This window comes from Silurus meridionalis, chromosome 6, assembly GCF_014805685.1.
Source record: "Silurus meridionalis isolate SWU-2019-XX chromosome 6, ASM1480568v1, whole genome shotgun sequence".
Taxonomy (NCBI): domain Eukaryota; kingdom Metazoa; phylum Chordata; class Actinopteri; order Siluriformes; family Siluridae; genus Silurus; species Silurus meridionalis.
Genome location: NC_060889.1, coordinates 2,996,821 through 3,011,462, shown reverse-complemented (window position 1 = coordinate 3,011,462; position 14,642 = coordinate 2,996,821).

Genomic DNA, 14,642 nt, shown 5'->3' with positions numbered 1-14,642 from the left:
CCACTGGAGACCATAAAGAGTCTCAGCCAAGCCATAGTCCTCTCAGGAACTAAGCCATGTAGTTTCAGGCTGAATTCTTTGGTAACTGGCCAACCAATTACAGCAATCAGTAAAGCATTCATGCTGATTTTTTTCCGGAACCAGATTAAGCTTGTCATGTGACTTGCTATGGAGGGACAAAAAGGAAACTGGACCATTGCTAGTTTGCCACAGTAAAATATATAGGTGCCTAAAAATTGACATACTGTTGAAGCTTAATTTATCCATAACTGGAAGCCAAGCCAAACCAAACTATCATATTTAATTCCCTTGAGTTCCAGAGTAACTGGTACACCATAGAATTTTTCCATTTCAGATGTGAGGTGCTAAAATCTACACCATTCTAAACAAACATGAATAAAATATGTGGAAATTAGCACTGAATTCACAGGGGACCATGTGAGATTTTCTTCAGGTGGGAATTACTTTTGTTGACTCAGGCAAAATAGAATCTGTGATACTACATACATAGGGCTGTTGTATGTTATTCCTTTTATTCATTATTTAGCCCGAATTTAAAATATAGTGTGCGATCAGGATTGAATTATCAAAACAATTTTAGCAAACATACAGGATGTAAGTACAATGTTAAAAATGGGTACCGCTGATCCTCAAAGGTTCAGTCAAAGGCTGAACAACAAGGGACCAAAACATCCAAATGTCTCTTTTTTTTGCAACACAAAAAAAAATGTTTCAGGCTGGTTTTTGTTTTTAGATGGATTTTGGATGGAAAACCTGGCAACCTTGACAGGTGCAAAGTACCTTTTTTTTAAACTACTCAATCCTTGTTGTTTCACTTACCATTTTACATACCATTGGAAGGCATCAAAGACCAACAATGAGATATCTTTGAGACCCATTTAAGAAATGAAAACAGGGCTGGGCACAAATATGAATAAATCATGCCATATCAGAGTTACGTTGATACTTGATTCCTACATTATACGACTAAATATTTTGTGAACACTGACCATAAGATTTATGTAGTTTTGATCATCTCATTCTACATTTATTCCCATTTTGCTGTCCTAATAACTGCCACTCTTCTGGGAAGATGTTCCACTACATTTTAGAGTGTGCTAATTGAGATTTTTGAGATTTCATTCAGCCAGAATGAAGTCTGGAACTGCTGTAGAGTGAGAAGCAATGGAGTGACGAGTTAAGGTCAGAGCGCTATAGCAAAGCAGTCAAGATCTTTCACACACATTGTATATCTTCATGGAGATGTCTGTGTACGGGGGCATTGCCATGCTGGAACAGATTTGAGTCTCCTCGTTCAGGTGAGAAGAAACTTCCATTCTAGTGGATCAAAAGACATCCTATACAATTGTGGGCCTTCAACTTGGTGGGAAAAGTCTACATAATGTACATCATAAATCATATTTGAAATTGGAGTCTTGAAGATCCCTTAAATTAAACAAATCGCAAGCACAAGAACCTTTTTTTTCCCGCAAACTCACTCAACTGAGAGCACCAAGAAACAATGGCGATATATCCTCCTATTCACTTTTATGTTTAGCTCGGGCGAAAGCAAACAATACGAGCGAATTGATCATTTAATGGAGAGCGACGGCAAAAAATCCGAAGCAACAAAGCACTTTTGGGGTATTTGTTCGCAGTCAAACAGATAAAGTAAAATCAATATCGTGCAATTATCTCACAAGCCAAGCTAATTTGTTTGCTTTTTGCTTCGTCCCTCCCGTTGTTAGATCTGGTCTGAGGCCAGATATCTGAAACAGACCCCCCCTAGTCCTTTTTCTCAAGTAGAGCTGTAAAAAAAAAGAAAAAAAAAACAGACTGTATGCTGTATCTCCACTTAATTAAATGCGGGACTTTTTATTGATGCCGCGTTCTCCAAGCTAACTGGGGTCCCGTTATATCATTGTCCTGTTTTAAGGCTGGGATGGACTCGTACTTGTATGCCATTACAACCTATTTATCAAGTGTTTATTGCTTATCTTTATTTTTGTAAGACAAAACAATTCATGTGAAAGATTGTTAATTAAAAATGTATATAAAACGTGATTATTTAAGATGTCAATCGTGTGCAGTTCATTCTGAAGTTAAACCACAAAACAACAAATAACTAATTCTTCGATCTGCAATATTTTATGTCTTTGCTTTTATTAGAAAACAACAAATGTATACTTTAGAACAGGGAACATATTCTACATTTATTTCATCCTCGCAAACTACACATTCACACGGTGTATTGAGCACCTATAAAGTGTCTAATTTGCACAATACAAGCGATTAATACTTTTTATTTCCAGCTAATAAGTTCATTGTTAGACAAAAAAACAAGTGTAAAGAGACTATAATATAATTTTTGCTAGTAAAACAATGCATGGACTTAATTTGCATACCAGACCACGATTGGTTCTCATATCGTGTGATGTAATAACACTAAAATGGAAAGTGCGTCATGGTAATGGCATTTTTTAAGCGTATTTTCTCACAATGCCAGGCGTTCACTGAGGAGGTTATAGCAATTAATATTCTGGCAAAAATATTTTGTAAGTTTTTAGTAATATATATTGATTTTTTTTAATGTTCACTTTAGTCACAAATGCAGGAAATAATTAATTATAAACTAATTTCACTTTTTTTTTTAAATAAAGTTTTAAACATCTTAAACGGCGCAAGCTGAGTTTTTTTTATCTGTTGTTGTTTAGCTAGGTGGTGTAGGGAGTAGCAGGTTTAGCACAAACACAACAAAACAAAACACAAAGAAACTAGATGACCAAACAGTTTTGATATACTGGTTACATGGAGTCTTACTGACAAACAGGAGTGTTGTTTGAGGCGAGCCTTTAAACAAGTGCTTAATCACAAGACAAGACGCGAGACGTAAAATTTGATGGCGCCGTGGTTTGTGGGAAATGTTGTCCTGTGGCATAAACATGGCACGACCATTAGCACCTGCTAAATCATTCGCTTTCTAGCTACAGAACTAACTTTATACCTTTATCAGAATATTGTAGCATATTGATTTGCATCATCGTTTGGCCATTATAATGTATATGCTCCAATATACACTATTTGAAGGATTCTTCAATAACAAAAAATTTTTTTCCAAACATTTCAAAAGTCGCAGCATTGATTGGATCATTCTGCCCAGTTGTAAATAATAAGTGCTACGTGATCAGCCATCACAAGGCGTTAGGAAGAAAACGATTCCGGCCGCACATGCGTCATCGCACACTTTACGCATCTAAAAGCATTTCCCGAGAGACTCCAACTAAATCGATTTACATAAATGAACAAAACTGATGATTACGGCTGGAACGAATCCGAGCTCGAATACATTTAGCCGTCGGGGACACAGAATCGGACCTCTGCCACGGCCATGTTTTCGTCCTAAAGCGTCTGGTGATCGTTTCTGTTTATGCTCAGGATTTCTATCCATCTTCTAGCAAATGTTATTACTATCAATTGGAACACGGACTCAAAACGTCATCTCATGCCCTTTTCAGAATATTCACGCGGAAAAGAATATTTGCATTCATCTGTTCTAACCCAGTTGCAATGTAGAAACGGAGCAGGAGACGTCCTCGAAAACCATCAGTACAGTCGGTGTAAAAGTTTCCAGAATCGTAAGGAAGTTTTGCTAACTTGTTTTCCAAATTCGTAGCCAGGAAGCTACTGGTTTTTGGTACAAATGTTCATTTATTTCATTTATTCGAGAAGAAATTGAGATGTTATTTGGATTTTTTTTTGGAAGGTCATGAGTTCAAATCCCATCCCCACCAAGCTGCCACTCTAGCATCCCAGAGCACTTAACCCGTTAGCTGGAAAAAGCAGTTGCTCCTTTCCAGAGCAACTTACAACCATCTTCTTTATACAACTGACAGTTATTAAGGAGGTGCCCAAACTTTTACGGGCCAAAAATTGAACTCGATTGAGGGCCAAATATGAAATATAAATGTTGCATGAAATTTAGTATTCTCGACCACCATACTTTAAAAAAGCCGAAGACAGTTTTGTTTCATAATTATGACAAATGTATTCTTTCGGACAATTTCCTTTTTTCCACTGTCTTAATCTCGGTTTGTTGAGGGTCACAAAACCTGCACCTTGAACATTAATAAAAAAAAAAAAAATGAAAAATTCCATTTTTTAAAGCTTTCAAAAAAACTTAAATTGTTTTATAAAAAAATTTAAATTGTTAAATTTATGATAAATAAACTTCGAAAAGCAGCTTTTGTTGAAGTTGAATAAAAACAGAAAAAAAATCGCATTTGAAGGGGCGGTTGTGTTGATTGTTAATGCAGTATTGAAGATTATAACCTCACAAATTAACTGTTTTTGGCTTTTTCGCTAACGTGTCTTATATGTAAAGACTTTTACTCAAATCATATTTTAATTAGTGACTTGTAATGAAGTAAGTTTTATAGTAAGGTATCTATACTTTTACTTAAAGACTACCTGAAAATCTTACTTATGATGAAAATGATATCTTTACAGTGCTGACTTGAGTGTCCTGGTTCAAGTGAAGTGAAAATGTAATGCTACCAGATCCAAAAACACCCTATACAATTGTATACCTTCAACTTTAGCAGTTTAAGGAATAACCACATATGGCTGGAAAAGTAATTTGTTCTAGTATTTATGTCCACCTGACCTGAGAACCTGAATGCCTGAACTCTTGAGGAAAGCTGCTGTAGTCGGTTTTGCACCTGTTCATTAAATAGATAATCGGAGAAACATAAACCTACACCTTTATCCATGATCATGATGCTACATTATGGTACTATACCCATTCGTCATTAGAAAGCTTTGGGGAGAGCTTTAGTTTGAGGACATGGAGCTGAGCGAATAACGATGTGGACTCATTTAGACAGAGTAGTTGGTGACATCGATTACAGAAGCATTAATCAGTTAAGGGGATTAAACGACGAAAATATATACAAATATATAAATATCTATTTTTCCAGTGCTGTCTGCAAGAGCAAGGTTTCTCATTAAAAATTGATCGCCAAGATGCGCCACTAGCCCGGTGAAGAATTTATTACCTCTGCGGTGCACATGGCTGCATCTATTTATTGGTTCTGAGAGGCAAACAAACAAATCTAGGGGGAGTCAAGAGGAAGCAAAGGATGAGGAGTAAGTCGGAGCGCAAGCACGTACCGCTCAGAGGCCTCCACACTTCACGTCAGGTTTGATCACTTACTTGCTGAGCAGGTTCTCTTCTCCCTTTCCTTTTCTACTCTTTTTTTTTTTTTTTTATTGCCGAACGTCACTGGCGAGAGTTGATTAACTAACTGAGTACGTAGAAGAGCTCCGGCATCAGCGGCTTCGGGGGAATCGATAGATCACGATTCCCTGCCCGTCTCCCACACCTCCACAACTCCGACAAAACAATTAAAGGTTATGCCTTAAGCTCATTACCCACACCAGTGAACATGAAAGCCCATTTTTTTCGCTCTGATATCAAGTGTTCTGCGCCTGCTTTGGTATTAATTTGGCTTTTCGGTACGCTTGCAGACGTGCGGCCACCCCACGAATCTGGTGGGGTTCTAGCATGGATTTTCTACTGGAAAACATTACATTCGGCCTCTATTGATTTGGCCGTGGCTTAGCAGCTGAGGCAATTTGGAGAATCACCCATCCTTAAAAAACTGCCGGGACAAGAGGTCTTAATTAGAGAATGTCGTTGTATTTAAGTGGTACACAATTTTATTTTATTTTCATCCAGGACAGACGTTTTGTTTTGTCCGAACCTGTCCAAGTTTTTGTTACCTGATTGTGTTCACCTTTACAATGTCGTTCCTTGCTTTATTTGTGTACACATGCTCTGAAATGTGCCAACATTTCCTACAAAAGTCTTTGTATTTGTAAGGCCAAGACTATATTTTGAGTTCCTTGTCCATGCATACAGTACAGTTACACAGTATGAGCAGTTTTTCTTCAAATGGAAACACCTTTCATACATTTACTTCATACCAATGAAAAAGGATCTTTTGAAACGCGAAACTGCTCGGAGATACACATGCAAGAAAAGCTGCAGAATTAAACCATGATTTTTCATTGGTAGCTTGAGAGACGTTCCAGAGCAGTGCTGTCAAATGTTTTCGGGAAAATGATAGGATTGATTCATTGAGTTAACTCGACATTATATATAGTATAATGGAATCAAACATTATTAAGTGCCACTGGATAGTGAACATCGGTTCCAAAGTATCTGTGCGTCACTGCTTCCATTCTCGAGCTACACGACAAATATTTGTTTAGTGCTGCCCAATGGACAAAATTTGGAAAGTTCAGGTCAGCGTAAGCTCTCGGAGGATCTGTAGTTATCTTACCTGACGGTATAAGTAACTATCCATTCTTGAGGTTTATCAAATTTTTTAGCTGGGAGCCTCTATAGACTTCTATAGAGTCCTGAGATTAGATGGCTGTTGTGAGTCACGGCGGCGAAAGTATAGCTGGTAAAAGTGCAAAGTCTTTTTAGATGAGCTCATCCAGGAGAAGATGGGTTTCTCACTCGGCAGAGTGCAATTTCCTTTCTCTTGTCCCCCGTCTCTCATTCTGTCCATTGTGAAGCTGGATGATTGCAGCAGGCATAAAGGTTCCCTTCACATGTTGTGTGGCTTGTATGGTTCATTCTTTCTTTCTTTCTTTCTTTCTTTCTTTCTTTCTTTCTTTCTTTCTTTCTTTCTTTCTTTCTATCCATCTATCTATCATTTTTTTCCTTCTCATTGCGCACCGCTTTCAATGGGATGAGACAGAGGGAGTCAGTGATGTAAACATGACTGAGAACAGAGACATTCCTGATCACCTGATCTTCATCATCATCTCTCTACTTGTGTACTATATGGTGGATGTTCAGCCTGGATACATTCATTAGGTAACAACATTTAAAATTCTTTTGTTTTAATATATTATGATGTGAGGTCACTAAAACAGGTAATAATAATGGTTACTTTTTACTTAAGTAAATGTCAAAGCCCAAACTACTTCTCTACTTTAACTTGAGTGAAAAAGTGTAGTCAGTACTTTTTAATTTTTACCAGAGTTTTTTTTAAACATAAGTATCTGTACTTCTAGAGTGAAGGATGTGTGTACTTTTGCCATCTTTTTATATATATATATATATATATATATATATATATATATATATATATATATATATATATATATATATATATTAGTTTTTGTTGCACCGGTTCCTTGACCATCTGTGCGTGAATGATGGATGAACACACATTAAATACTGGCAGGACTTTATTAAATTAAAAGCTAATAGAATAGATTAAATTGGCCATTAGCTTGGTGAAGGAAAGAATCATGTAATATGCTCTTTTTATAACACATCCCCAAAAGCTTCATAATTTTATATCTAAAAGCAAATGTGACCCATTTATTGTTTCATATATTAAAAAAAAAATATATAGACCATTATTTAACAAAGAAGAATGTTCGAACTGCTTCCATAAATGTTTAACACTACATTGTTTGAACGCCTACTGTTTACGAAGTGTTTGTTTTTTTGATATTGGTCACCTGACCAACGCAGCCAAGCAAAAGCCAGTGCACTCTTAGTGTCGGTCTCAAGCCCGGATAAATGGGTAGGGTTGCGTAAGTAAGGGCATCCAAGGTAAAATGTGCCAAATCAAATATTCGGATCATGAACCAGAATTTCGTACTGGATTGGTCGAGGCCCGGGTTACCAACAACTGCCACAGGCATCATTAGCCAACTGGGTACCAGTGGAAATTGGGCTACTGTTGACCAAAGGAGGAGAAGAGGAGGAAGACAGGGTGGAGAGAGGAGTTGTGGTATTGTATGAGAAAGTCAGGTGAGAAGTATGTGAGGGTGGTGCAGGACATGTATAAGGACAGTGTGACAGCACTGAAATGTGCAGTAGGAACGACAGACTGGTTCAAGGTGGAGGTTGGATTGCATCAAGGATCGGCTCTGAGCCCTTTCCTGTTTGTAGTGGTGATGGACAAGTTGACGGACGAGGTCAGACTAGAGTCTCCGTGGACTATGATGTTTTTGGATGATATTGTGAATTTTGGTGACAGTAGGGAGCAGGTTGAGAAGAGCCTTAAGAGGTGGAGGTACATGTAGAGACATTTAGAGACAGTGGCATTGAGTAAAAGACAGGAGGTGAAGCTGGAGGAAGCAGAGCTGAAGATGCTGAATTTTGGTAACAGTTTGAGGCAGAATGACAAATGGCTGAAAAAGTCTTGGGCTTATAGTGTATATTAGCACTTCCGGGTTTCTGTTTAGTTGAGTAAATTAATTTTGGTCTCATAATTACACTACATTGTTCTGTTTATACTCACTTCATGGGTATAGTTTTTAGTTTGTATAGTTTTTACAGTCTTTTCATACAGTACTGTATAATCAAGTATACAGTAGGTTTACTGGTCGGCGCTATATTGGGTTTTGTGTCTTGTGTCGTCTGTCTGCACTGTTTGCACTAGGTTGCACTCGATGCACTTTATGTAGCTTGTGTTGTAGCTCTATGTTGTTTTGTTCGTTGTTGTTTAGTGTAGCACCAGGGTTCTGGAGGAACGTTGTCTCGTTTTTACTGTGTACTGTGTACCACTGTGTATAGTAGAAATGACAATAAAAGCCTCTTGACTCTAAACATAGCCAAAGTTTATAGTTACCATAGAGTAAGTAATAGTAGGAACTGACTTGTAGATGTGTTTTTATATGGAAAAATATTTGGAACGATAAATGTATAAAAAAAAATATACAATATGCCATTGGTTGTGTGTTTAATTTTTTTTGACACAATTGTGGTAGAGTTTGTGTTAAATTGTGGTAAAAAAGGAATACAACTACTAAATGCAAATCTGACACGTTCTACTCCATTCATTATTGTTGTACAACTTGCTATAAAAAAAAAGAGAGAGGAACCAGAGAAGGGAAGGAAGTAGTTCACAAGAATTAGCATAAAAAAAATCAGTGGAGAGGAAAAAAGTCATCTCCTGTTGACAAGCATTTGTATATTAGCAAAGCTAATGAAGTGATGTTAACATGACACATCTTTAGGATCTTGACTGGCATGGTGGCAAGTGAGCGATGGCTGATTCATCCTGCTGATTACCAAAACGCCATTAAAGAGGTGCGATCTCCAGCTGTGATGGAGGCCGAGGACAACAAACCGACGTGACCGACCCAAGAAGTGACACGCTGTCTTTCAGCTTATCTGCTCTTTTTTTTGCAAAGCTTTTTATTCTGTTATCAGGGTTTTCTAGAGGATACTGTCTTTGCGTTATCTTATCAGGACAAGGCTGGAGGACATGGAATGATACCTGAGCTGCTAGAGAGATAGACACACAAACACCCACACAAAAATAAAAATCAATGTTAGACACATCTATCTTCTATTGAAATCCACACACCCAGACACTTCTGATAACTTACAAACTTCTGTTGATTTCCATCCCCCCCTCCCTGAATGTGACATCTGTTGCCTTTGTTTTGGTGGAACTAGAAAATTGAGACAAAATAAACAAGAATAAACGAAAAAACAATCCCCACTTGTGGCTAGCTCGCCCAGCTCAATCACCTGGCCTCGATCCTTCATTTTCCGAAAGTGAGTTTCCCTCCGGTAGCAAGCATGGCCTGCTAAATGACTTTGCTCGATTCATAAAATATGCATGGCTCGAACAGGGAAAAGAGGAAAAAAAATGCTAATAACTTTTTGGAGTTAAATTCGGCCACGAAAAAAAAAAAATCGGATTGGTTGCTAAGTATTAATGCGTTAAAGAATTTAGCTGGGAAGCTCATAAATAGTTTACTGACCCGGTGAAGATTTATCACGTTGCATAAAAAGATAAATTATATTTTCCCACCTTCTCGTCTTTCGTCCGTTCGAGGGGGCTGAATTGAATAAACAATGAGGGGTTGAATACGGAGAGCGAGAGAGAGAGCTAGAGAGAAAGATCCGTGCCGAGACTAACTGCAGGTATTGCTAATGCTGGTGCAATCCAGATCTCTGTTGATGAGCTCCATTTCGCACAGGGCGGAAAAAAGATCCTATCGCTTTGACACGGATGGGAAAGTCTGGATCGTAATAGAAAATTGTTCTGGCACACATGAAGCTTCGGAGGCTCTGTCAGTCATTTGATTTAAAAAAAGAAAAACTAAAGAGAGCACTTAGAATGTTAGCACTGTGATCGCAGGAAAGAAAGGAACAGCGCTGTACGGGTTTGGAAATCTATATCAAATCTGGTTTTCCATGTCTAACCTTTACTAGGTTTCCTTCTTCTTTGATGTGCTATGGATTGTTTTTCTTTTGTTAAAATTAACTTGTCATTGATTAGTTGTCCTATTGTGTTCACCTGTTTTATGTTACTTGCACCTATAGACTGACCGCAGTATTGCAGGTTATTTTTATTGGCTATGACTAAGTTGGGCTGGTCAATAAATTGTCCTCTTTTCCTGCTATTAAAAACTCCATACATACTCCTTTCGACCCCCTTTATTGTCCAGATGTATTAACTCTGTTGATTAAGCTCAATATTAACCTGGTCTGATGCAGGACTTTGGCAATGGCGAAAGCTCTGTGAAATCCGAGATGATTGGTGGCATGCCATCGGGCCATCAAAGGCAACAGGCATGTTTAAATCATTCTCTATTTGGCTATACATTACTCCAAGTGGCTGCGCCCGGCCAGAGAGCGGGATGTAATATGTGTCCAAGACTAATGGCCAAACAGTGCACAAGGCCGAGCGCTTCTGTTAATGCGTTTAGGTTGATGTATGGGCTCTAAAACTATACACTGCTGTCCGGCCTCTAGTTTCAATTTAATTGGTTTTATTTCAAGTGCTCACTTCAGCCGTCTCCGGAGTTTTATGTGTTTTGATTGTTGCAATCATTGCGATGAAAAAAATAAAAAATGAAGGGTGTGCAACGCATTGCCAGGGTATGAGCGTATTTCCTCTAAATCACAGAGCGAGCATTTGTGGCTGGCACTTGGCTCGGCTTGGGGAGGCTCTGCGCATAAAGCCCGAATTTCTAATCAAGAAATTAATCATCGCTGAAATGATTTTGCCCCCTTTTTTTTGTTGGACATCCCTTGACATCTCTTTAGAACTCTCATGTCTCAGATGTATTACAGGGCTAGTTTTCTTCACCCAGCTGATAATGAACGAAAGCCAGGATTATTAGTATTCTGGCTTGTTCTCACTGCCTTAAAGTATTCCATCAACATCCATCCAGAAGATTGGTCTCCTCTGTACATGCCGAGTGCACGATATGATGTTTACCCAGCTTAGCGTTTATTAGACGTTCCTCCACACTCCACATTGTTTACTCATGCGGCTGCAATCTCAAAGCTTACACCCTGAAATATTTCTACCACAGTTGTTTTTTTTTTTTTTGTTTGCACTCACAAACCCCCTGTTCCTGTTTTGTTCCAGTGGATCATGACCACCATTTATGACTTTAACATATGACAAGGACACACTGCCTGGGTTTCCTGCCTGCTAAATCTTCTCCATCCACTTTTCCATCACCTCTAGCTCTCCAGATTTCCATTAAGGAAGCAATTCAGAATCCCTGCCCATATCCTTTATCGGCTGAATCTATTAAAGATAGACTAGTGCCTCGAGCTGCGTTAACCAGAGGCCTCGCTGCAGATAAGTATGAACTACACTCCCTCCCCTCCCATCCCCCAAGTTGACACGTCTTTGCTGAAAGGGCTGAATTGATAGCTCATCAGGTGTCTGAATACCAAGCAGAGAACCTTCTTCCTCTATCCAGGCTTGGCAGCTCCGAGCTCTCCTGCTGCATCCTAATAGATCTGATGCTGCTGTTGCTGCTGCAGTGGAGATTGAAATTCTGGACCACGCTTGCTCAACGGCTTTGCTTTTGTGCTGTACCTGAGCAAGAGGCTGCAGGCTACAGAAAGGTTGTAGGTGGAACTCTGGAGAGGGTGTTAAGCCAACTTTTTGGGTATATTCCGAAAGCACAGGCATAATGTTTAAAGAATGGGGGTGGGGGACTTTACAGAATTCAAGCTTTGGGTGACCTTTTGGTTTGCCAGCAAGAAATGGTTTCAGCTGAAAAGGCAAAATATACACAGTGTAGCTTGGGGGATTGGGATACAAAAATATTGGCCTGTATTCTGCAAAGGTTCTGCATTATAGTGGTGGATAAAAAGTTGGTGCTAATGTAGAGGCAAAGTAAACAGTTGTTAAACAATTCTGGCTTTTTGAATATCCTGTTTTACATTTAGTCATCGATTGATGAAATAATATCCACTCTTTTAGGAAGATTTTCCTCTAGATTTTGAAATGTGTGATTATGGAGATTTGTGCTTCTGATGTAGGTAAGGTGAGGAAGCCTGGTGTTGCAGTCAGTATTCCAATTCCCAAAGGTGATCGATGGGGTTGAGGTCAGAGCTCCTTAGCAGGAAATCTTCCACTCCAACCCATGTTAAGCATTTCTGTGGCATAAACCTGACACATACACTATATGGAGAAAAATATTTGGGACACCTGACCTTCCCTGCCATATGTGATTCTCCTACCGGTTACCACAAAGCTGGAGGCGGTATAATACAACTTTGAGTTCCCTTGAACTTGGACGCCCCAAACCTGTACCATGGCAAGCCTGTGTACAAAGCCAGGTCCATGAAGTTGTGACGTACATGGCTTGTAACTGCAGATCTTGAGTGGTCTGCAATAGAGCTCTGATCTCAACCCTACTGAACACTTTTGGGACAAATAGAAATTGCTGACTGCACCCCAGGCCTCCTCACCTTACCTACATCAGTACCTGACTTTGCTAACACCCTTGTGGCTGATGAACAAAAACCTCCATAAGCACTCTCGGAAATCTAGAATAGTGGAGGGAATATAAGAGCAAACTGGGGCTGAATGTGGAATGCGATGCTCAAAAATGCACTCAAGCCTTCTTTCATTTGGTACTTCACTTCCACTTTTAATCATATTCTATTTTTGATATTTTCTCCACACAAGGTAAGAAAAATCTCCTTAAATATTTGCAGAACTGGGAAAGAAACACACTCTGTCTGAGCTGATATCGATTTTCCCCTGTTCGCCACATAACATCTATAATGCTTTAAAGAGGGACAGTCAATTTCCTGCTATTTAGGAACAAATCTGAGCCTGGGATGTGTTGTCTTTTTTTCAAAAAAATCAATCCGGTTTTCCTAATAAAAGAATCGTAAAAGCACGGCTTATTTTAGGAGCTTGGAAATGCCATTACACCTTCAGGAAACACAGTATGACACAGTTTACCTACAAAATCCAGGATTATGGTTTATGATGCATTTTTCTTTTCTTTTTTTTTTTTTACTTTTCTTTTAATTTCTCAACTTTCCAGCACCCGTTTAGTAACTACAAACTTGCACGTGTTTGTGACTACATAACGACATGGAAAAAGTCATTTCCTAACACATTATATTTTTGTATTAAGTAGTTCATGGACTGTACAGACATTTCCTATGGTTATATAATTTTTTTTTCATGCTAAAAGATTAACCATTTCCTGGGGTTATGCTGGTTAATGGTGCCATGTTTATGTTCTAGAAATGACTTCATGAGGGAAGTCATTTTTTTTTCTAAGCCTTCAGGAGCTTCATCTATACCAGTGGTGGCTTTTAAAAGCCAAATATCTTTAGTAGTTTTTGACTTTCAGCTAAATTTTAATAACAACACTATGCAATATACAGTATTTGAAAAGAAATTGTGGGGCACAACTTTTCCAGCTATGTGTAATTCTTGCGCAAACTTTTACTGCAATGCCTATGGAAACTATGAGACCCAAATCTTTTCCAGCATGACAATGTGCCTTTGCACAAAGTGAGCTTCAAGAAGAAATAGTTTGTATGGGTCGGAGTGATCTCCTGCTCTAGAGCTCTGACATCAACCTTTATTGTACACCTTTGGGATGAATTGGAACTGCGCCCCAGACCTCCTCCCCCCAAATACATCAGCGCCTTTACTTTACCATCACCCTTGTGGCTGAATGAAATCCCACAAATCTCCACTTCAAAATCTAGTGGAACGTCTTCTCAAAAGGGTGAAGGTTATTATGGGGACTCCAATGGAAAAAAATGAATCTTATGGTCAAGTGTCCTCAAACTTTTTGTCTATATTGTCTATTAGTTTCCCATACATGTGAGGTGTTTAGTAAGTGCGTTAGTAAAGTCGGGTACTGATGTAGGTGAGGTGAGGAGGCCTGAAGTGATTCAGCATTAACAGTTTGTGGAAGATCCATATATAGTTGGGAAACTCACGTGTCCCAATACTTTTGAGAATATAGTATAACAATGGCTTCTATCCATCCGTTAATAACATGTGTCATTTGAACCGAGCAAATACTTCAGCTGAAAGTCTAGCAGAGGTAGGAACTATTTTATGCAAAGTGTTTATTCATTTGGAGAAAAAAAGAGGCAGAATGAGAGAGAGAGAAAAAGACAGGTTAAAGCGATCTACAATCAGGCCGCGTTTGTTGAAAATTTCAATAAAGGTGCGGATTAATAATACATCGTGTAGCCTGCACTGCTTGCACTTATTTCCTAATGTTCAGATCTGAAACGTGTCATAAGCGCTTTGTGTCTTTCAGCTATATCACACTGCAGGAATGCATAATTGATACGGCGCACT